Source organism: Passer domesticus, chromosome 1 (assembly GCF_036417665.1).
Source record: "Passer domesticus isolate bPasDom1 chromosome 1, bPasDom1.hap1, whole genome shotgun sequence".
NCBI classification, from domain to species: domain Eukaryota; kingdom Metazoa; phylum Chordata; class Aves; order Passeriformes; family Passeridae; genus Passer; species Passer domesticus.
This window is the reverse complement of record NC_087474.1, coordinates 40050865-40076163: the sequence shown is the minus strand read 5'-3', so window position 1 is coordinate 40076163 and position 25299 is coordinate 40050865. Positions and strand designations below refer to the sequence as shown.

Sequence of the window (25299 nt, the reverse complement as noted above, 5' to 3'; positions counted from 1 at the left end):
AGTTAAGGTGGGTTCACTAGCCAGAGCATTGAAACTGTTCAAAACTCCAAGTAATCTTCTATTAAGGGGAAGCTGACATTTGTAGGAGGATGAAGCGGATGGCACAGAACTGCTTTTCCATCTTAATTTTCCTGGTTTTTAATGAGTCATAAGCCTGAGCATGTAATGAAGTGAAGTCATATACATCAGCTACCCTCTCCCAAGTCTCAGAGGTGAAGCTTGATACCTCTGCAGTACAAATAGTTAGTCACACAGGCAGCATTAGAGCCTCTGGAGATTTTGACTGCAGAATTGCATGTAGCAGTTGGACTTGCTTCCTTATTTCAGGATATACCTGAGCCAAGTTTTAAATGAAAAACAAGCCATATGATGAAGATACATTGCAAAATGACGAGATATTGTCCCTCCTATTTTGTTTTCTTTCTTCAGAGTATAGTCTAATAACTCTAAGAAGCAGATGTCATCTCATGACAACTACTCTTCTTTCTCTCTTGCTGTAATAATGAAATTTGCCAGTTCTAATTTCAAAAATGCTGTGTCTTCTAATCTTGAGTCACTATCTAAGTATTAGGAGAACAAAAGCTTTTGTTCTGCAGTTACCCAGTGAGCTGAATGCTGTGCCTATTCTCTATTTTGTGTTAACAAAGTCCCAATGCAGAAAATATGCTGCCAGAGTGATGGATATGGTTGAAATATTGACAATTAGATACTGACTTCTAAGCAAAATTGCAAACATCAAATGAATTTCCAACACATTTGAGCTGATGTCGCTGTTTCTCCAGCTACCAATTCTTCCGGCCTTTTATCTGTTTTTATGGAAAATTATTCTGGGGCTGACACAAAATCTCTCTCCAATCTTTTCACTTTCTTTGAAAGGAAAGATCAATCTTTGAATGCCAATCAAAAGGTAGTCAGAGAAGATTGGTAAAGAAGCATCTAAACCTTTAATTAAAAGCAGTAAGACATATTTCTTCTATTTTTTCCTCTACCACATTAAACAGGATGCCTTGCAGGACTTTCAAAATAACTTAAGAATCAAGTTTGTTCTTCTCTTTCCCAGATGAGATGATCTTATCATTGGCAATTGCTCTTTATGTTAGCATCTTATCCAATTATCAATCAAATAAAGTGTGTGTATATATATAAAAAGTAAAGGCAATATATAAATACACTGAATACACATACATATATAAAGAGATATAAAGCATGTATAAACATAGGTATGTATATCAAATGTGTGTAGTATTAGAAGTATTAAATGTCATTCCTAATTCAATTTCTTTTTAAGAAAGAAGTCAAAAACAGCACATCCCAGGTATGACATATGTTTTCTGATAAAACACCATAATTCAATTTATTCTAGGTTTTGTAGAAGCCCTGTACACTGGTACCTACTGACAAAACATTAGTGCAAGTCTGACTGAGACTAATATCTAGATAAAACAAGGTATAAAGCATTAAAAATTGAACCCAGAATAATATATTGTTGATTTTATTTGTGTTTTATATTTTTCTATTTTATTTATAATACATGGCTGCTATGATTAAGATGCAAAAGTGTACAATCCTTATTAAATGTTACTAATATCTTGCCTTTTTCTACCTTTGAAAGAAACTTAGAGTAAATGTTTTGCTCTCACAATAGGTTTCTATTCAGAATGAATCAAGTTGTTAGGATTTGGATTGCAGTAAACATATCAAATTGAATCCTGCATGTACATCTTGCCATGGAGATTCAGTTGAACATTTATTTATAATGTTTCCTAAAACTTCCAAAATAAGACAAGAGAAATAAGGCATAAATTAATCACCTAAATGGCCCTTTCCTAGGTTAACCCCTTATATTTCTCTTAACAAATGTCAATTGTTAACAGACAAAGTGAATAGTTGTTAATCTTTGTTGCTAATAATCTTTTCTCAAGACTGTGCAATATAGACGTTGAATTAGTTCTTCCTGGTTCAAAGACTATATGGTAGAAGTTAATATCACATAAAGTGATATAATGGCCTTCCCTGACAGAAAGGGGGCATAAGGACATTATTGGTGTAAGGGTACTACTTTACAGGCCTACAGAAGAAAATTATTCTTCCATAATGAATATCTTTTCTCAGTTGTTAATAATTGATTTCTTGCTTTAAGTCAGCAATTTATCACTGCACTCCAGCTGTACAAAGTTGAAGACATTATTCCAACAAATATGAAAAATTTTGAGGTTCAAATATTGCCCATTGTAATAGTTTAAATAAAATATAAGGAAAAACAGAGTTCCTCTATTATTTTCTATGTATTGTGTTGACAACACTCTTACAGCTCATGAAAGATTTGTAGGTCTTATGATTTTATTTTGTCCTATCACTTCACTGATTTTTTTGCACATCCTGCTAAAAAGGCAGGGAGCGCTAGATTTCCATGTGTGTTTTTAAACAGCAGCTCGTGAGGCTGATCACTAGTTGGATTGATTTATGTTTTAATTTTATGGATGATATCACACAATTATCTCCAGATGGAATAATCGGGATGAAGCACTGCCAAAGAACATTAGACACTAAAGAAGTCAGCCAATGCAATCCATTCAGTACTGTAATTATTTTTGTTTTGGCTTCAGATATTTCTACAGAGGCACAAACTCATTCTGGTAGGGCCTTGTTCAGCATAAGTCAATGGTAAGACTTCCATAGATGAAAAGATGCTCTGTCTCAACACCCCATAACTGCATTCCCTCCACACATTCCCCTGTCCTATATCTCAGAGATTCCTTCACTGTATTTTCTTTTTCTTGCCTTCCCACCCTTGTGCCCACTGGTTATTTTTTTTCTCTTCCCAGAAATCTGCAGATGATATTCAGACTCATTAGTTTTGGTTTATTAAACATAGACAAATGAAATCAAAACTTGTTCAGCCTGGGTAAACCAGGAATGTTTTAATTCCTACAGCAATCTATATATAGCTCTTATTTGTATGCATTTTTTGGATGAACAAGATGATGATTTGGATTTCTTGGTGTTAAACTCAACCAAATATTTCTTCCTAGATTGAATCCAACAAGATAACAGATAGACAAATTTCTCTTTTTTGTTTTCTTCCTGGAAAAACAGACACTGTCTTTCTTAACAGATCCCATTTTACTCAGCATCCAACATTTCAATGTATACAACTAATTTGCTAGGAGTGAATTTTCAGAAGGACCTGCCTCAGCTAGTAGCACAGATCCCACTACAAACACTCAAACTATATTTAGAAACCTAAATAAAACCAAAAATTTGATTCTGAAATATAAGTGCAGACTTAAGGCTGTGACTATTTTGGCTGTACTTCCTACTGCAGAACCCAAACAAGCACCACAGGGGAACACAGCAGATGGCCCTCTTAGGACACATCTGCATTGGTAAATGCACCACCAGAGAGCTGTCAGCTACCTGAGGAGCTGGAAGCAGTGCCATGACACCAGTGCAGCTTGCTGAAAAATAGAGATTGTCACTGTGGATTCAGAGCTGTACCAGTGTCTTTATAGTGCTTTCAGGACACATGCCTTCCATCATGGATTCTTTCTATAGACCCACACAGAAGTAAATCACACTTCTACAAATAAGTCTGACCTGCCCCATAGACCTGAATGAGTTACTCTGTCTTCATGATTCACTCATGCTACCTTAAGTATGTTTGTTTATTATCATGTGTTTGTGTCTGGCTGAATGAAACATGACAATCTATATAATGTCATAAAGTGTAGAGTTCTACTTGCTTATGGTCCCGAGCCAGTGACTGAAGCTTTCAGGCTTAAGGGGTCTGAGCCAAACTTCCTGAGTTACACAGCTTTCTGCAAGGTTTTGGATCAGCTGCATAGGTTGTGACTGACACTTGATAGTAATTGAACAGCATGTTCTTTTTCTTCTTATAATTATAAACATATAAAGGTTTTAGTGTAGGGTATCCTGTCCGATTATTTAAACTAATTCCTGAGAATGCAAAGGGGAATATTATTTGGTGGGTTTATGTCACATCTGGGAATCTTTTACCATCATTTTATTAACCTCTACTATAGACTTTTCCCTTAGCTTTTTCTGAGACATTCTTTGTAGAATATCACTGACTTAAATATAATTAGGAAGTATTGGAAAAACAGACAAAAAAAATTGCTCTCTTTACACTGGTTCAAAACCAATCAGATAGATGTAATGACCATTTCCTTGCAAAATTCTTAAGACTTTTGGTCAACAGCCATACAAAAGAAGGGTTATTTGCCTCTCATTTCATAGAAAATAAATGGATATTGAAGTTTTTAGCCTTAACCTAAGAATCCAGGATATGAGTTTACAGTTTATGAGCTACTCCACAAAAAGTGCCCCTCTGTATGGTCTGTGGTGGCTTACCCTTTAACAGAGCAGCAGAAAGCTGTCTCAGAGGGTAGAACCTCTACAGCAGCTGTCACAGATCTGCTCATGCTGTGTGAATTCCCTGAGCTTGCTCCAAAAAAGCAAGAGGTAATGCAGCCACTTGGATGTTCCTCCTACTTCATCCCACAACTCAGGTGATTTCTCACTTCCTATAAGTAACTTGGCAGGATAAATCCCATTTAGAAAGCTACTGTGTCCCATTGCAGGGCATGCACAAAGCATAAGAAAAGTAAACAAAGTTGGGATCTGAAGCACGCAGACACCATAGGCTAAACTGCAATACCTTTCACCAGAAACTTAATGCTGAGTTCAAAAGATTCTTGTTGAATAAGGTGCTAACTCCAGCCACAATACAAGCAGGCATGCTGACAAGATGACAAGTGAATTTATCAGACTGGCATTGAACCTGAGCAAATAAATCTTCTTGGAACCTCCAGAGTTGTGTAGAGATGTTCAGGTGGCACTCAATAAGCCTGGCTGGCTTTGAACTGCCTCTGTGCAGTCCCATTCCTTTTGGGAGATAGGAACACTGCGCTGAAGTCTTCCTGATGACTCCACAAAATGAGACTGAGTCTTTAGGGCTATTAGTTTGTGTTCTGAGACACAGTGTGGCTGAACTGCTCCCAGACCCAAGCTGGCTAGGAAGGCAGCACAGCTGCCTCTGTCTGGCATTGGGCCTAAACTATTAAGTATGGGCAGCCCAGTGCTGGCTGGGTAAGGAGAGAGCTCAAGCATTTCTGCTTCCATCGTGTGATTAACCTCAGACTGGTTAAAGCATCCACAGACAACTGAGTGTTGATTACAAATAAGTTCAGAATCACATGGAAAGCAGACACATGTGGCAGAGCCCAGGGCTCATTCAGATCTACACCTCCTGCATCTCAATCCTGTTCTAGGAATTAATGTACAAGACTGTTTCCCCTTACCAGAATGTTTTCAGTCATGTGTCAGTAAGTAAAAGGTAGCTTCTGTTACTACCTGAACAAAATCATAGCTATCAGAAGACACCTATAGCTGTGCATAGGTTGTTAAACAAAAAGAGCACTGGAACAAGAGGTTTTAAAAAAAGGAAATAAAAAGAGCCAAGTGACTATTCCCAACACCTGACAAGTGAGGCACAGCCACTCTGATCACAGGTAGTCCCCCCCTGTGGCAAACTCTCTATGTGAAGACTACAAATCATTTCTTACCAAGTGCCCTGTAGTCCCTACATGGCACCAAGACAAAATTACCAGTTAGTGGTTTGATTTCAGTGTCTGGATTCAGACTGACCAACGTGATTACTGACTGTAGTGTAATCTATCACAGTTTGCAGCTTTAAGCTTAAGCTGGGTGTTGCCTGAGCACGTTATGAGGATGCTTGAGGGGTAGATTCTGCTGGCTTTATGTTGACAAATCATAAGAGAAAACACCACCAGACACAGAGCAGTCTTAGACACTCATCTTCCTGGGGGAAGCCCACTGAGTGTGCTCTTTCACACAGTTGTGCTCACATGGTGGCTCAGAAAGCCAAGCTGTGTGACCCAAAACAGAGCTGGGATGGGGAGGAGTGCAGGGTGGGCACTGACAATCCAGGATCCAGTGCATGAGTATTGTCTGGTCCCCTTCTCTTGAAGCATGGACATTTACCTTGATGTTTACAAAATCAACTGTATAGTTTCAAAATAGATATAATTACATTTAGAAGGCTGTATCTCAGGAGTGATGACGGACAGAACATGCAAATATTGGCACTACTCAGTACATATTTCTTAGATATAAAAATAAAATAGCCTTCAGTTGAAAAGCTTCATTTATTTCATTTCCATCCTAGCAACATGCTTAGTGCTAAGAGAACTGTCCTAGGAAGAGGCTATAAATATCTCTTTCTCCCTGTCCCCTCCCCAACTAAAAGAAAACACGTATGATGCTGAGGAAAACAACTTGAGAGAAAAAAATAAATCAGAGCTTCATAGAAAAAAGGAAATGCATCCACCATTGTATTGTGACAGATCTCCTTGTATTTGTTTGACAAACACATTGAGTTTGTACAATACAACAACTGAAAATGAGAGAAGTCACCTTTGCCTCCCCCTAATTATTACCAAAGATTGTGCAATGAGTTTGAAAAATTCCATTACTGGCTTGTGACTTTATTATTTGCAATAAAAAGAAACTGTGCTAATAGAGATAAGAACGGTAAAGGAAATGGAAAAGCATTCTGCATGGATAGCAGGATAGAAATCAAAATTCAGCACCAACACACAACATTCCTGCTAACCTCTCAGTGAGGATCAGTGGCATTCTCCTCTGCATTCACAGACTTCTGTTTCAGAGGAACACAGAAGAAAGAATGCAGAAGTAGTAGAAATAAGATTATAACAAACTCAGTTAGCCCCCTTTGATTCCCAGACGAAGACAGAAAAAGTTACATTGATGCAGTCTAAAAAATTTGATCTCCATCTTGCACTCCATTTGAGGGAGCATATTCTTGAGCATAATGAAATACTAAAACCAGCAGCAGAAATAGCTGTGGCAAAAAGGTATTGCAGACATGTCTAGTGTGTGGGACATGGCAGAGGGTGTTGGTAATGCCTGAAACTGTTTCATGACCAACATTTTGCTCCATTACCCAAAGCAACATGTCACTTTCCCTACTCTACAGAGTGACAAAGTCAACAGCAGTTTGTGGATTAGGCTAATTCATAAATGCCAATATGAAGCTTTTGTCTTCTAACATGTCCTCTGAAGACAATCTGAATCACGGCAAGTAGTCACAAAAATAGCAATTGCTTGTTTTGGAGATTGTGGAATTATATTTATTATAAAAACATGCTCTTAAATGATATATAACTACTTAGCGGTCCTAAACTTGTCCAGTTAAAATATGTCCTGTCATTTAAATTTCCTTCTATGCTACAGTAACTGCCTTGTGGCTGGAATGGGGCGTGAGGGTTAAAAATCCACTAGAAAAAGTATATCTTGATTTTGGTACAGAATTTATATCAGCAGTCTATGAAATTAAGTAATGACTCCATTTCAATACAGTGGGTGAAAAAAACAATTGCTTTGGCTTCCAAATGAGCTTTAAAGGGATGTACTCTGAGCTGGATTCCATTCAATGCTTTCTTAATGACCAGAATGAGGTATGAGAGTATATGTTCATTACTGAATATCATATATTCAGTAATGGTAATAATTGGGACTGCAAAGGGGAGGGTTCATCACAGTGCTGAAAACAGAATATGGTTGAAATAACAGAAGTCAAAAACCTCAAAACAAATATAAAGTATTACAGGCTGGAAGGGCAGATCAAATATAAGACATGGGATAAAATATGTAAGCTGCTTTACAGCAAAAGAGAAGCTAGGGAATTGAAGTAAGTAATAAATAAATTTTGAGGCAAGAACATGGCATCACTTTTCCTCAGTGTACTGTATTTACTGCTGGTGAAATTTGTCTGGTGCACCTTTCAATTTGGGACACGAAAAATTGAAGAAGGGAAGAAAATATGAACAAGGATGGTGTGAGGACTAACACACTAATCAATTAAGAAAAGCAGATTGATTTGATGAAGTAGTCTTCTCTGAAAAGAAGAGAATAAGCAAAAGCAGAGTTGAATGTACACATTGCAACATTTTTCTAGTATATATAAGGGAGAAAAATCAAAAGCTACCATGGAAAGCCTAAGAAAAATTCTGAGATTCTGAGTGTAATCAAGAGTTACAACTAGAAAATAACGAGAAAAAAGGAATTATTTAGAAATATTTTCTATTAGAATTATTTTTTTTAATTGCTCCAAGAGGGGCTGGTAGCTTATTAGTCCTCCATCACAGTAGGGGAAATTCTCATCCACAGTCTCTGAAATCCCTCCTACCCATACACTCCTAAAATTACACCAAAATTTATTTGTACAACAACAAAGAAGTTTTGGTACAGTGCTCATATATAAATATGCTCAGAGCTGAACAGCTCCACAGTGACTCTCTTCTGTACCTTTTTGATGTTAGTGCTAGGACTGCACAGGAGTTTAAGCAGACAAACACTTCTGTGCTTCAAATGATATGTTTACCAGAAACTGGGAATCTTGAACTCTAACTATAGTGTTTACAAAAATTGTGTTTCTGGTCTCCATTTCTGTTTTGCTTCTCTTGGTAACAAGACATGAGGCACAGGATTACACTTTTGGCCAGTGGTGGGAGTTCAGTGCTTTGACCCTCCAGGGTTAACAACAGCAAAAGTCAAAAACTGGTTTAATAAAACATATGGTTTCAGGAATCAATGTCTCACGTTTAAAATGGAAAAAAAAATTAAAAAAGATAGTGGAAGTAATTTAAAGAAAATTCCTACACATTAGAGTTACTCCTAAACAAACCTGCTACTGACATACCTGTGTGTCATGAGACCCGTGCACAAACCTGTCTAGACCACTGAAGAACTGACCATTGGTCAATTCTTTACTTGCTCTAATTCTAGAAAATCTCCCATTGAATACTGAAATGAAAAGTAGCCAAAAGGAGTTTGTGAAAATGGTATTTGTGATGTCTTGGACTTCATGGACAATAAGAAAGTCTTTGGTGTATAGTATAAACTGCTTACCACAAATATGACCTCCTAGGATATCTTCGATATGTAACTTTTGTGCTCAGTTACAGATCCCCTTTTCACCAAAGACTAAACCAAATTTGCATAATCTGCACTGACTTTCTCTCTGTCACCCTGTCATAAGTGGCAGTGTTTTGACTAGTCAGTTGAAGGAATGAAGAATATCTTCTTCCAATGGCCCTAAAAGTTTGGCTGGGTATAGAAGTCAAAGGCAGGGAAAGCTTTTGACACAGGGTTTTAATTAATTTACTTCCCACCCTTAAATCAAACAATTTCATCATTAATGCCAGTTTCAATATTGCAATAAAGTAATTTATGGGGCCCAAAGTAGATAAATACTGAAAAAAAAAAGCCCTAAGAATTAAAGATCTTGAAAGATCTTGCAGAACAATATAAACTATTGTCAACTCCTGTATGGCAAGTGTGGCAGCTGTCTGTTGTAAGGAGAAGATATTTCATCTAAGAAATTAATCTCTCCTTAAAGGTAAGCTTTACTCTCAGTGGAAATAGAGGCAAAAATTGCAAAAAAAATCACCACAGCTATAATTTTACACCCACCTGTTGGGAACATAAAGTCTGTCTAGCTCTGCCCTGGCACTGCCCCAGTTCCTGTAGCAGTACAAAATATACAGCTCTCTACTCTGGCTCACCCTGACGATGCACACAGAATTGGAAATGCTTACAAGGGTAATTTAGTTTATCTGGCCTGTGTAAGGCTCTCCTGACAATCCTCGATGCTGTGCCATGTCTTTGAATAAATGAGAAGTATGCCTCTCTTTTTTTAAATTGAAAATTATTTCAGTGCACAGACTTCCATTACCACGCCATTCCCCCGAGATTCTGCTGAATCCAGGTGATGACAGCATTGCCAGCATCAAAGTTTATTTCTCTGCAATCTTGCCTAACATTGCTCTGCTGGGAAAGAGCCCCCAGAAGGGCTTGAAAAAGTAGCTGGGGTCTGGATAAAGAAAGCAAACAGGCTTCAAAATCTGAATTCTGACTGCCTAGTGCCAGCCGGTCTGAAACACTGCCCAGTTGTCCAGGCCAGCCTACAATCATGTGAGAATACAAAGCTACACTTGTAATCTAGACAAGCAAATTGGCTGCTGTTTCCTGCACAGTGATATGGATTTAACTGGAACACTATCCACTGCAAATACAACTGAGGTAGAATCCCTTAACAGTATTAACCAACAGCCTGGATTTTGTCCTTTCTTCTTCAAATGGACAAATACTAAAAGACTAAACTGAAAATGTAGATGTTTAAAATTGGACACACGCTTATTAATATTCAAAGTACATCTGTTTGAACCTCATTTTAAAGGGTGATCAATAATTAGGTCTTCTCTTTGCAGAACCTAGGATGTGGTAGTCCCTGTTTTGGTCACCTACTTAAAATGCTAGCCAAGTTCCTCCTCACCACACTCTCTGCAACCTAGACAAATACAAACTTGCCCTGCACTTAGTCATTCAAAAATAATTTTCTTATTTCACCTTCCCATTCATCTCATGGTTTATATATTTTTTAATTCCCTCCCTGATTTTTTTACTCTACTCAATCTAATCCAAGCTGTTTCTCTTCCCTTTTGACATGGAGCACAGCCTAACTTCAATGTACCTGTTATTCACAGTGGAAAGTCTGACTTTTACCTCACCATCCATGCCTGCCATCCTTGCCTTAATTTGCATTTGCAACTGGTTATCTAAGATGCAACACTAAATAAATTGGTGTAGAAGTCAGATTTTAGCATCTGTAAATATGAAAATTCATCCTGTGTCAAAAATTCTCAAATACTACAGAGATGTAAATTATAGGAAAGAGTACTAGTCTAACACTCCAGAAATCTCCAGTAGTCTTCTACTGACTTCCACTGACCTACTGGGCTTCATCTTTCAGTTACTAAAGATATAGGACTGAGCTTACTAACCTCAATAATGTACTTAATATTAAATTTTCAACCACTCCAGCTCCTCTCAGCTAACCTCTCTGTCAGTGTGTCTGTAGTCATTATCAATGTAGCCCACACATGACAACGTGTTCCTGGAAAAACCAGTTTGCCATTTTATCACAAGAGTGGTCAAAAACCACACATCTGAAAGCAATATACATCAGTTGTAGATTATACTTCATACTCAACTTTCCTCTTCAGCTTTAAGGACTATCATATTTTCTAATTATTTAAACTTTTGAAGGGTGAAACCTTTCAGTTAAGATTCATACTTTGTCACTGGAAGGAGTGGTGGCATAAAAATGAATTTCCATTTTTCTTTGTTTCTTTTAAAAGGAGTACCCAGAAAATGTCAGCCCTTTGAATCTCTCCCTCTCCCCTATGTCCATATGTATGTTTGTACACATTTCTGTCCTTACATATATATATATACATTTGTCTCCACAATCTGAATCTGGATTTTTGTGAATTGAATGGGTCTGAATTGTTGTTTTGCGGAAGTTTTCTGGGAGATACAGGATTTAGCATGCTGTTATCAATCAAATTCAACTTAATAGATATAAATGTTCTTCTTTCAATATTTATTTAAAATTTCTGCTGTTGCAGAGATCAAAGACTACTAAGTTAACTGTAAACACAATATTTAGTCTAAATCATTGCCGTGAAATGCTTCTTTAACCTGTACTCAGAAACATATTTTCCTTAGCCTGACTGGGTACTCACCAGCTGTTAAAGTCAGAATTCTCCTGAGTTGGAAAAGAAATCTCAGAAATCTAGGCCCACTTCTTGTCTCATCTATCACTGACGAGAAAAGCAAAGAAAACTCCTTCCTTCCTTTGCACGGCACCCTTTTATATTTTTGAAGGCTGCTACATTGTGTCCTCCCACTCCTGTGATGGAAAATCTTCCTAGATCAAATCTCCCAGGTGTCCAATCGCTTTCTCGAGACTGATGACTTCTCCACATCCCTTTGCAACATGTGTTTGCCCCTGTAACATAGTAGCTGCTGTGGGGAGCTTGACATGCATTCACCTAAGTCTGACAGGCATTTAGATCCCTATTTGTCTTGTTTTGAAGTTTTTGGGACTCCTCAGATTGCCTTCAAGGGGGGCAGTGTCAGATCCCATTCACAGCAGCTCATGCATTCAGCTTGATTACTGCAGGTATTCTGAGAGATATGAGAAAGCCAAGGCTCCTTCCTGAAAAAGGATCGCACACATTCTGTAATTCCCTTTAGAGCTGAGATAACCCATGAGAACAAAGCAGTAATCTCGGCTCAGACACGTACTGGCTTTGCTCTTTGTGTTACACTTCAGTGTTCCTTTTCTCTCCGAGCAGTGTTGCACGAGTGCTGTTGCCTCTCTATCAGTGAGGCTCAGACAAGTCATCAACTCACAAATCAAACTTGCTTGCAGATCTGATTTGCAGTTAGTCCAGCAGTACATATACAGGTTTTTTTAGTTGATAAAAACCTAGTTTACACAATCCATTAAGTCAAAAAAATGACTTATAATAAGCATAGCCTTCTGGTAAGGCTTAACATCTATCAGTACAATATATTTAGAGTTGAAAATGAAAAATAATTTAAGAAAAAGCTAAATCAACCCACTTTAAAGACTATGAACTAATCAAAATATCAGTGTTTTTTCCCCATTTCTTCATAAAAAAAATATATTAAAGCCAGAAAGAAAACCAAGGATAAGATATGGTCAGGACAGCAGAAGAAAAAAAAGAAAATGGAACAGAGCTATAAGCTTTAACTTTGATAATGCACATGAAAATTAAACTTATAGCTTTACCTGTATACAAAGGGTAATTTTAAAAAATCAAAAAAAAAAACCAACCAAACAAAAGCAGTAGCACGATATCCTAAACTACCAAACTGAATGAAAAAAATAATTTGGTAGTGACCATGAATGAACACAGAAGCTAAACAATTTTCAGATGCCATTTGGTGAGCTACATCAATGAACAATCTTAGAATAACATCCTCATGGTTTATATGGTTTTATCCAAATCTGTAGTGGAAGAATTTAATGGAAATATAAACTAGCAAATAACTGCAATAATCAGTGAAGCTAACAGAGCCTAATGAGACCCCTTTGTTCGCTTGAAAGGTGTTTATAAACTCATTGCCTAATCATTTATTATGTACTTTCTCTATGTATTTTTATGCCTTAATGTTGTTTTTCACCTGCAGAATTCATCGCACACAGCATGCTGCAAAATGAGTCATCCATACTGCACCTTAGGCAGGAAAATTATCTCATTTCAACTGGAGTGACAGATCAAAATAGGTGAAAAATCTTTAAATTACTTGCAGAAAGATTTCTGACTCCACTGGTCAAGATCCTTCATCTGTGTATTTTCTTTGGAACCACTTCTATTCAGCCTTTTGCTACATGGGACAGGACAATCTGTTAGAAACTGGTTCTAGCCAATAGTGAGTGTAGCCCACGATCAAACTTAAGTGTATTTTCATGATTCATGGTGGAAGGTGCTGCAGTCCTGAATGCAGTTTAAGAAGACAATTGGCCAAAGTTATTTTCTGCAGAATTCAACACAAACTGCAATATTCGGTTTCTATAACTAAATAAGCATAAAAAGGATGAGTTCCAAGCATATAGAACATCTAAACCACACCTTCCTCTCAAGTAGAACGTGCTGGTAAGAAACTCATTCCCCAGATTTGGCAGCATGGCCAGGATAGGATCAGAATGGACAGAGAAGGAACAGATTTATCAGGTTTTCATACTGGCTTTGAATGAAGAAGAATTCTGTCAATGCTCGTGACAGAAACTGCTGCCCAGAGATGTGTTCCAGGAATTTTAGTGTTAGAAACTGTCTTTAGTGGGAATATATGCTGCCTAAAAACGGGCACATGGTGTCAACACAGACATTTGAAATTCCTTCATTATCAGACCAAGGGAGGTCTCCATAGTACAGAAAACATAGTTGTAGTAGGATCAGGACAACAGGGCAGTTTGGGAGAGTTATTAACATATTTGGATAAAATTCAGCACATACTTAAAGGAAGAATGCTGCAGTGATCCCTTTTGATGAATACAAACCAAACCAATTATTATCCTTCAAGATTCCATTTGCAATAGGATGTAGTGCTACCACCTCCCTTCTAATCCATGCATTCATATTAAGACCCTGCTTTAAAAGATAAGGGAATGAGGGTCAACTTCCACCCATACCAGCTTGGGGTAGGGCCTCAGTGGGAGACCTCTTCTGACTAAACTGTGCCAAAATGAACATGCTTCAAACTTCCAAAATGGAGGTCTTTCAATATTCCCAGCTAAGAATTTAAACTTCACCTCTGTGTTCAGATGTGTTGGAACAAAGGCTCCCAATGGCTCTAAAATGGGAGGTTGCCACCACAAGCTGTCTGTACACAACCACTGGTTTCCTTTCTATCCTAATGAAGATGTGACAGGTGATTTAGCTCTAAGAGAAGAGGCCCACCCTCTCTGTACAATATTTTTGCAGTGGCAGCACAACTCCTTGTTGCTAGTAACACAAGTATTGGAAGGAATGATGATCAAAATTCCAGTTCAGAAGACTATACAAGGCTGCCTGTAATATACTTGCTTTTACCTTGAAGAACTTATTTTCCACCATATTTTGTTAAAATCTATTCCAGCAAGATTTCAGCTAGCTGCTCTCCACTCTTCATTGCTATTCTACCTTCTGAAGTACTGCAGGAAAGAGGGGACCTTTCTGCTTCAAATATCTATGGAATTTAGGTCAGAATAGCATAATTCAACAAATGCTATTAAATTACAGAAGGCTTGCTTTCTCCACCTAGTGGCTAAAATACAAAGCTAATATAATGTAAAATACTAGCACCCTAAGGAAAAAAAAGGCAAAATAAAAAATAAAATAACAGTACAAAGGACAAAAGATAAATCCTCTTATTCACTAATGCTTAGTGTCTTGATTGTACTGAAAAAACTGACAAATTTTTCCCCTTCCCTCATCCTCAATAAAAGCAATTTTGCCTTTTCAGGCAAATCAAAGTATATGGGTTTTGCCCTCAATGAAAGCTATTGGAATAAGACCCCTAGAGGTTCAAAACTCCTGGTTTTTTTCATGGAAAAGGCATAGTGCAAACAGAGGAGACCACTATTATGACACCACGAGCTGTCCAGATGCTTGAGCAACATGACAGGAAGAAATTCAAGGGAATTATTTTTCTTACATTTCTGCTTCTAAGCTCACTGCAGGCAAGTTTTCCTGACTGCCATAAGTAGAGCAGCCCAAAAACAGTGGAAAACATTTTTTTCTCTGATTACTTTAAAGTAAGACATCACCCAAGCCTGGGTACCTCAAGGTAGACTTCTACATGCAGTGTGGTTTCCCAGGGCTTTCTTCACAATCAAGGGAGATAAGTAGATCACATACTAAGGGTGAGTCTTCTGGTCTCTCTCAGAGCTTGGCTCAGCAGGAACTGCACTGGCTCCTGCAATGTTTATCTCTTTAGAAGAGACCTAGGTAAATTAGCTCAGAATCAAACCGTTTCCAATATGAGGTGCTAAAGTAGAGTAGAAGATTGGTACTTAGCATAGTAGGATGGGAATTTTTAAATGTTGCATGCTTTACTTTTCAACATGTAAAGGCACTGGCCTCTGAGTGATCAAAGCTCCCAGTGAGCAATTTATTTTTCAAGATCACAAGTCCAGTCAGAATATTTTTCACTATTTCAAAATAAGATGGGGACAGGAAGAAAGTTTTTTGTTCATATTTACCTCCCCCATCAGCTGATCATGTAAACTAACTGGCTCTAAGTTCCACAAAACTAAGAAACAAGAAACAGAGGAAATGCTGAAGTAAGTTTTGCCACTTTCTAAAGGGCAAGGAAGCAAGCAGAAACTGTTTCTAAAGGCCCAGTTCAGAGAATTCTGAGGTATTGCACAAATAATCTGGCTCAGCAGCCACCACTGCTTATGACATACTCAGATTTGTTCAGAGATGACAAACCCTTGCCTACTGTGTCATACAAGACATAGTTCAAAAAAAAAGCATCTCAATCATCTTTCTGGTAATGAGAAACAACAGAAAAAAACTTCCTTCATTCTGGAAGGAATGTCCAACACATCCAGGCCCATCCAAAAGAATATGTTTGCACATGTTCTAAAAAGCTAACGAATTCAATGTGCTTGTGTCTACAAAGAAGAGAACCAGCCTAGAGTCAAATTCCACAAGCAGAATGAACTTTGTAAAATAATTGCAATTACTAAATCCCTGGTTTTTGTTGTGGAGAACAGACAGGGTTAGTTTGAGTTAAATGATATTTTTGTTTGCCCTTTCATTTAAGCATATGCTTATGAGCTTTCCTGATTAGACATTGATTTAAATCTGCATTTAAGTGTTTCTGCAGACCTTCTTACATAATGACAGTCATAAACAGGACCTAAGAGAACGATTTTGATTTCAGGATTTTCAACACCACAGGAAAATTACAAAAGTCAATGGGCAAAAAAAATCCCTAAACCTGCAAAACCCCAATAACAACCCCCTACATCCCCAACACATGGGGGGAAATAGGCTTTATTTTTGTAGTTTCTAATGCTATAGGAGGTGGGGGGAAAAGAATTTTTCTATTTGTTTTGGGATTGTTGTAATATTTTCATAGAGAATATTCAGTTTGTATATAACTATCTTCATCAATGAGTCATCAGCATGAAAATCTGGACTATACCATACTTAGGAAAATATTATCATTTGTGTCATCTAAGATTAATCTGAAATAGTTGTTTAATAGGTCTAAATGTCCTTTCAGAGTTACAATACCAGGTTTCTCAGAGGAAGGCGCTTCCTGAGCAATATATTTTAAGAATTACTGACCTACTTTAACTCTTCTGTTCAAGCAGTGTAAAGTATTGAACAGATACTTGCACAGCCATGAAACATTGCAAGTTTAAAGCAACTTAGGAAGGACCAACACCCAGCAGCTTAGCACCTGACTTTAAACTGATAGATTTTTCTCTTTTTCTAATTAGTAACAGTAGTTCATAATGTATATCATTATAGGAGTGTGATATAGTAGTACACATTAATAATATGAGTTTTGTATCGTACATCTTTGAAAACAACTTCTTCAACGTACCTCTGATAGATTGAAAAAAGCCCATGACTTCTGCATCTTTCAATCTGCATCTCTGAACAAGCTTATTACTTAGAGATAACTACTGCATAATTCATTCATCACCTTTTTAATTCATTTCAGTATATTTTTCTGTGCCAAATTGAAGGGAGAACAGCATATTCTTCTTGTTTTCAGAAACCACTATAGTCAAAACACCAAAATAGGTGTTTCAGCCAAAATTGGTTATGTTATTCTTTCAGCACTGCATTACTGACAGTATTTTTCTACAGTGTGGCAAGATTACCGTAACATGCTAACATGATAAAATTGCTAGTCACACTGCTTTTCTCTCCACAATCTATCTTAGCATCTCCCTTTTCAGTGAAGGATAACAGCAACCCAATGATGTATAATAGCTGACATTGCTAAATCTCCACTTCTGTGCTGTGAAGACCCATGGTGGAAATCTTGGAGCAGCTCCTTTGTTAAATCCCTTACTAGCAGTCTCCAATTTAAGTTTTCTCTATCTGACCAAAGGGATTGAGACACAGATCAATAGTACTGAGAGGTAGAATAGGATGACTCTTTCAAGAAATTCATAGCCTTTCAGGAAGAATTTGCAACTGCATTTCAAACAGAGTCTAGAAATACCTGTGCACTGTGAGCTTTGTGAATTGTTTTAATGGCATTATCTGAGCACAAAATGGATTCTTTGACCTATCACTCCGAAAACTTGTGCTTTGGTGAAATCTACTTTATTAAATGTTGAACTTCTTCTGCCCCCAGAAGAAGACACCCCAAGTATAAGCAAGGACATTCACATTTTCAGCTAAGAAATAACCCAAATATTTGGAATCCAGTACAGGTTGACAGAAGTCCCACAGACAGACTGCAAGAACAGAGCTGTTTGCATTTCCCACTCAGACACAGGCTATTTTTAGACAATACCGGTTTACCAGCCAAGCAAGATTTACTGCTATCCTAAAGGTGAGATAGAAGAGCAGTACAACTCTTCACCAGATCAGTAAAAATGATTGTTACTGTTGCAAGCATGAGGGTATTTTGCCTTTACTTTTTGAAGATTTTTTAATATTCTCTGAGTTACTTAAGAGGGGAAAAAGCATTTTGTTTCCTTTTGCTTTTCTACAACGATTGCTTCATATTGCTTAGATGCACAAGTTATATGGTGCAGCCAGCAAAGACAATCATGCATTTGTGTACCACATTTCCACTAGGTAAAACAATATATTAGTGGTATAAATGACAGCTATTTGCACCACTTGGTCTTCAGACCTGGCAAAGATCATTAATAGTCAGTATGTACCAGAAGATTTTTTCCTGTGCTCTTCTACAATGCCCAGGGGACTGAAATAATGAAGCTGTCAGTGGCATCTCCTTAAAAGGTAATTGCAGGTAAAAATACAAGCAGAAATGAGAATCAAGTAAAAAAAAAAAAAAATCCCTGGCTACAGTTAGTGAATTACTTGGGTAGTGGGGGAGAAGAAAGGGGAGAAAATGCTCACCAGCACAAAGCCTGATTCTCACTGGCTCTGCTCCTGCCCACTCTGTCCTAAGCTATTTCACTCCGCTGAAGCAATTTCACATTGTAGTGATTGAGACTTTCAGAGGCTGATTCCTCATCACCACACACCTTGTATTTCTGGTGCAGTGTAATTTCATTGTACAACGTTTTCAACTCTCTGCTTGAGCAGACAATTAAATACAGTACCACATTAAGCTTATACTCCACCACTTACTAGAAGGAAATCCAACAGGTGAAACATAGATTTCAAAGCAGAGCTTCTGCAAATAAGGGAGAGTTTATAAAAGTAGGAACTTAACTTAAAAATTTATGTTTATACAAACCTGTTTTTTAAACCTCATAGTCTGTTCTTCAGCTCTCTGAATCTCAAAGACATTCTGATTTAGACTGGTACTTAGGGGCGAGACCCCTAAGTTTGTTTGGATTCCAGTTTGGGCACAATCAAACTAAGCCATACTTTCATTTAGATATGATCTCACAAATCCATTTCAGACTGCCTAGCTCTACATATGACTTTAAATTAGACACATTTAAGTGTCTTAATGCACTTAAGTCCAGAGAGATGACCTCCGCCACACCACATTTTTTGTTGCAAATGGTAGTTTGAGTGAATAATTTTTCATCTGTAGGAACTATTTATCCTTCAACCCCTGCCTAGCACAAAGCTAGTTGTAATTTCCAGATAAATCTCAGGAGACAGACTGACAGTTGAAAGAAATAGAGAAGCCTGCAGCTATGCAGTGCACAGTACATGACTAGCTCTCATCTACAAACTGCTCCTAAGCATGGCTTAGAGTCACAATAGACACTGATCTGATGGAAGGCCTTGTTTGTTTGTGGGTAGGGATTTTTATTTATTTTTTTTTTAAATCTAAAACCCCACAGAGTTAGTGGGGTGTTGTAATCAACACTGTAAAATGACTTTTTAAATGAGTATCTCTCATTTCTCACACTTCAGTCTGACTGATGCTGATGCTTTTCAGTTTGTTTCAGTGTTCACACTTCATGCTTGTACAGCACTGGTGCATCTCTCAAGATTTGCTTTCGTGACCTCTGAAACACTTCAAGGTTACAATAATGAGATCACTATTGTCTCCTTCCTCCCAAGCAGACACCTAATACCTAAAGTTCAAGTGTGCACAGGTCATGCCTAAGTGGGGCCCAAAGCATATTGTGGGTTCCCACCAGTCCTGCTCAACAGGAGTCCTTGGAGTGAGCAAAAGAGCATCTATTCAACATGTACACTCAGCAATGTCCAGGACATATTTGTGTGTCTTGCACTACAAACAGAATCTCTGTTGCCTGAAATTAAAAGGATGTGGCAGATTCATGGCAGGTATTCCTTCTCTGGTGTAACTGTGTTGCTGAAACAAAGGCAGTCGTTGTGAGTTAAAATTTCAAAGACGAGGAGTCCTGCTTCCTCCCTTAACCAGAGAGCAGAGCCACAACTGCTGGTTCCATAACTGATGCCCCATCTTCCTACAATCCTGGTGCAGTGTCCATATCAGTGAGCACAATATGAGGTCCTTTGCCTCAGAGTTACACCTTGCCCTCTGCCCTCAGCAACTTTCTTGTGCCACCCCATTGAAGAGATCTCACTTTTTTACTAAGACACTAGGAATACACCATGCACTCACATGAGCTGCTTCCTTACAATCTGCTGTAAGTAAATAATTTAAGTTTGAAAAAAAAGTCCAAAAAACAAACCTAACCCGATAACAACAACATTGCCAACCAACCCTTTCAAAGCAAAAACCCCCGCAAGCACAAAATACCAAAGAAAATAAAAAACAAAATCGACACAACAACTAATCCACCACCCCATACAAGTGGGCAAGTGAACATAAACAATCTGTGTGGTTTGATGTGGGGATTTTTTTGGGGGGGGGTTTGTTTTAACTATGGAGATTTTTATATTTTCCTATCGTTTTCTGCCTGTTTGGGTCTTTTTTTTTAGGGGAACAAGGTATTTCTGTTGTTTAATTGACTACAGCTCATAATTTCTGAACCTATTGGTTAACTTCACCAAATCTGAGAGAGAGACAGATCTCAAAGTAACAGTGTATTTTTTTAATACATGTTTTTTTCCATAAAAGAGGCAGAAGGGAAGTTCCAACAGGAAACAGATGAAGCACTGGAAGGCTAGTTAGCCTAGACAGGCTTGCCTTTTTGCACTCATCAACCAGGCAGCCAGTCAGGCCACATTTAGCTGTGACCCAGTTATGGTATGATGGACTTCCAGATCTGGAAGGCTTGACAGGGGATAGATTAGGGCTTTTACAATGAGAGAATAAGAGCACAATGGGGAAAACAAGAAGACATGCAACAGGAAACTCATAGGGAGGTAGGGAAATGAAAAGGTTGCAATATCTAAATTTGTAGCAATTCAACTGCAACCAATTTATTTTTCTCAGTATTCTTGTTTGGAATTACAAAAGACAGCTTCATTTATTCTTCCTGCTTTGCTCGTTATTTCTACAGGAAAGACTCCAATAAAAGTAATGAATTAAGCTTTTTACAATTGCACTCACACAGACCAAACATCCTTCTTCCACCTTCTCCCACGCCCTCAGAAATACACAATTGACGAAGGGCTGAGAGAGAGCTAAAACCTGTTAGCTCACACTGGTCTGTAAAAGTGTGATGTCTGGGTAGATGCTCTCAAATTCTGGTGCAACACTCTGGTATGGTTGCACTCATAAGAAAAAGAAAAGATGGATGAAAATTAATCTTAGTGGGAGAGACTAGATTTTAGTTAAGAGGGCATATTTCTTAATATGTTAATCTTCCTTAATAGCTCTAAAGTAAGCAGGCAATTGTGCCGCATCTATTTTGTATAAAACTGATTTTATTTTAAAATTACAGCTCTATAAAAATGGAGCAACCTCAGGATTCAAAGGCAGTCATATATCATAATTTCATCTTAGAATGCATACTGACTGTGTTTTACCATGTGCTTTGTTTCTAGGAAACACACCCCAGAAATAACACCACAATATATTAAACACATATTAAGTAAGCACAGGGAATTATTTCTCTGACATGGATGTATGGCTTCAGGGATGTACTCACTTCAGGGACTACACAAAGCAGGCCTGGCCCTCTGTTTTCAGTGTAAATTCAAATGAAACATTAAAAGTCTACAAGCAGTAAAGCAGAGAGGAAATAAGGCTGCTCTGCCTGAAATAAAAGAATTAGCTATAATTTCACAGTATGTGCTTAGTTTTCAGTTCGTTCATTAAGAAATACTAAAATATAACCACAAGTGTACAAGGGTAAGGCCAGAAGGAATGGCCTTATCCTTGCACACTTATGGTTATATTTTAGTATCCTTCCAAGTGAAGGAGAAGGAATGTAGAATAAGAAAGCAGAGATATTGAATGCCTTCCTTGCATCGGTCTTCACTGGCAGGACCAGCCCTCAGGAATCTCAGGCCTAGGTCCAGGGACAACTAGAGGTGGAAGGAAGAGTTTCCTATGGTCAAGGAGATTAGGGTTAGAGATCACCTAGTCAAACCTGGCATCTGCAGCTCTGACACCTGAAAGGATGCATGCACAAGTGCTGAGAGCGCTGGCAGATAAGAATGTGGTCAGGAGCAATAAGCATGGGGTCACTGAGGGTAAATCCTGCTTGCCAACCTGTTGCCTTCTACAATGGCAAAACTGCCTGGTTGAGTGAGGAGATAGAAGCCCATATTTTCTGCCTGGACTTCAGCAAGGCTTTAGGCTATGCCTCCCAGAATATGCTCATAGGCAAACTCAGGAAGAGCAAAGGGTGAAGTGGACTGAGAACTGGCAGAGTGACACATCCCAGAGAGTCATGATCAGTGGCACAGGGCTTAGCTGGAACCTCTCACTAGTGGTGTCTCCAATAGGAAGCAAGCAGAAACTTGTTTTTTGTTGCAGGAAGTTCCAGGGCATAGGAGGAAGATCTTTATATAGTGCAGGTGAACATGCACTGGAACAGGTTGCCCAGAGAGGGTGTGGAGTCTGCCTCACTGGAGATAGTCAAGATTTGTCTGGACAAAATCCTGTGCTGTCTCCTCTAGGAAAATGCTCCCTGCTTAGGGAGATTGGACCAAAAGACCCACCGCTGGTCCCTCCGAACCTGACTGTTTTGTGACTCTCTAATTAAATACAGTCATTATTATTTATTTATGATTAATTTATTAATTAATTTGATATTTCTGAGAAAGTTACATTTCAGGTTGTAACTTCTAGCTGTCTAACGAAAATTCTTTAGAATCTGTTAAAAAAAAGTTTCATTTGATTTTATGGTTTTGGTTAAAAATGGTGTTTGCCTTTCTGCCAGGCTTCTTAATGCATCAGAGTCATACATAGAGTTGAAATACACTGCTTTAATATGATTTCGTTCTATGATTGGAGAAAACACCATGAAAGAAAAGGACTAAATCACACCTTATTTTAGCCCCAGAAATGCTTCTCTCAGGTACTAAAAAATGTAAATAAAAATCCAGTAATAATACATTTTACGGTTAGTTAACCCACTACCTTCATTTTGACTTTACTTGAAATCAAATCCTGTGCTGCATACTCATGTGTTAACATGTTCACCTGCCAAAACAAGCTTTCTGGTCATTAAGTCCTCGCCCTCAAAACAACCTTTGAATAAACTCTGAGAAAGCAAAACAAAACAAACAAAAAACAACCAACCAAAATAACTGAAAGGGCAAAATCTTGTAGCATTTGCTGTCGGTGTTGAATTACATATCAAGGAAAAGAGTTTTATTTCCGCAGGTTTGTTTGCTTTGGTAATTGATATCTCTTCCTCTTGTGTTTTAAAGCTGTCTTTAACAAAATGACAGCTTAAAAGCCCTCCTTATTCACAGCTTGAGGTTGAAATGGAATCAAGCCAGAGCTGGAATGGCTTTCCAAATTAGCAAGGGAACCTACTGTTGAAGTAGACTATTACCCTGCATGTGTTTGTGCATACAGCCTTGTTTCTGGTACCCACAACTGGGCTAGCTATCATTTACTCACCTCACAAAGCTGCCTCCTTCCTGTTCTTCTCAAAGAATTTAGTTAAAACAAAAGAAAAATCAACAAAGCCTTTTGTGCTTGAAAGCACTTTTCACTTCAAATGGCTGAGCAGCATCAAATCATTTAGGAAATAAAGAGCCTTGAAAGTGCTCAAGGCTAACACAGAGGGCTGCAGTTTCAAAGGGGCTGTGGAGAGGCTCTGAAGGGCTCCTGTGTGCTGAGTACCTTCACAGTGTAAGCGGTACACAAAAAGCCAGGGCTACAGTCACATCAAAGAAATACACAGTGCAAATTGCACAGATCATCTAACTTGCAGGTCTGCTGAGGACCCTGTTAATGCACATGCAAAGATAAGGCTTTTTTTTTTTGTTGAATTCAGCCAGTGCCATACATTTTGGGGAGACCAACAGATTCAAGGCACTTTAGAAATGGGAAATCTAAGCCACATAAACGCATAACGTAAAAAGAAGACCCTCAAATAGTTAACAACAAAGACCGAACACGTTCTTCCTGACCTAAGTTTCCTACCCTTGCAAAGAAGAATCCTGAATTTTAATGGAGATTAACAGAAATGACCCAGCTATTGGGCTGGCTTGCTTACAGGTACTAGCACTCACAAAGCAGCCTAGCATGCTAAGATGATGGGCAATGATTTCCCAGATGTCTCTTGATCATTTTCCCCTTGATTTCAGTTTGCACTGAAATCCATACAAATCATCAGTAAATGTGCTCCTTACAGAGACACTCCAGAGCTCAGGAGCAATGAAAAAGGGCAAGATGAACAGCAAAACCACTCCACAGCTTTTGGGAGATAAAGGGAAAATGTCACACGCAATCAGCTGTGTATGTCTATGGGCTGCAGTCAGAGCACTACTGCACATTGCAACCCCAGAGCCCTGTGCTAACGAAGTTTAATTTAAAGAGCTAAAAGTAAGAATTTCATAACTAAGTAAAAGGCACATGCAGAGCCTAAAACCACCAGCAAAACTGCAGCAACAGCAAAATGAAACCACATGTCAAGAAAACGAAAGAAACTGCTGACTATGATAATGAACTACCTTGGAAAAATCACAACTTATGCCACCTTGCCAAGAGAGTTGGATCACGCATTAGTCCTCAAAGCAACTTAATTACTACTCACGGCTCACTTTCTCCGCTGCCTTGCTGCACTCCTTGGACTCAAACAATAATCATGGCAGAGAGCACCATACAGTCAGCTCTGCTGGGTCAGCACCAAGAGCTAGGTAAGAGGAGTCCCACATGATTTCATCTACCTGGTTGCTTTCCTCACCAGCTGCAAGCATTTCTATTTAGCTCTCTGAAAGAGCTAATTAGGAAAATATGTGCAAGGGGGTTGTAGCCAGGTGTGGGGCAGTTCCTTCTTCCAAGTAACAACTGATAGGATGAGGACATGGCTTCAAGTTTCGTCAGGAGAGTTTTAGATCAGATATTAGGGAAAATTTCTTTATTGAAAGGCTTGTCAAGCATTGGAACAGGCTGCTAAAGGAAGTGGTTGAGTCACTATCCCCAGAGGCATTTAAAAGGCCTGCAGATGTGGCACTTAGGGACACATTCTGAAGTGGACTTATGCCGATATTAATGGTTGGGTTCAATCTTATAGATCTTGTCAATGATTCCCTGGAAAAAGTGGATACAGCTAGGATTGACTCAATTTTCCTAGCTTAAGCACTAATCCCCAAAACCCAGGTGAAACTCAGTTTAGCTCTATTATCT

The 25299-nt window shown here is 38.3% G+C and overlaps 1 long non-coding RNA gene across 1 annotated transcript; it reads right to left on the bottom strand.

The window, feature by feature from the left end:
• Positions 1–7555: 7555 nt before the first annotated feature.
• LOC135287792 (uncharacterized) lies at positions 7556–24840 on the bottom strand. The gene is made up of 3 exons (XR_010351313.1): positions 24707–24840; positions 12217–12400; positions 7556–12127 (listed from the first exon to the last, which is right to left on the bottom strand). It is a non-coding gene; the product is annotated as an uncharacterized LOC135287792 (long non-coding RNA).
• Positions 24841–25299: the final 459 nt, after the last annotated feature.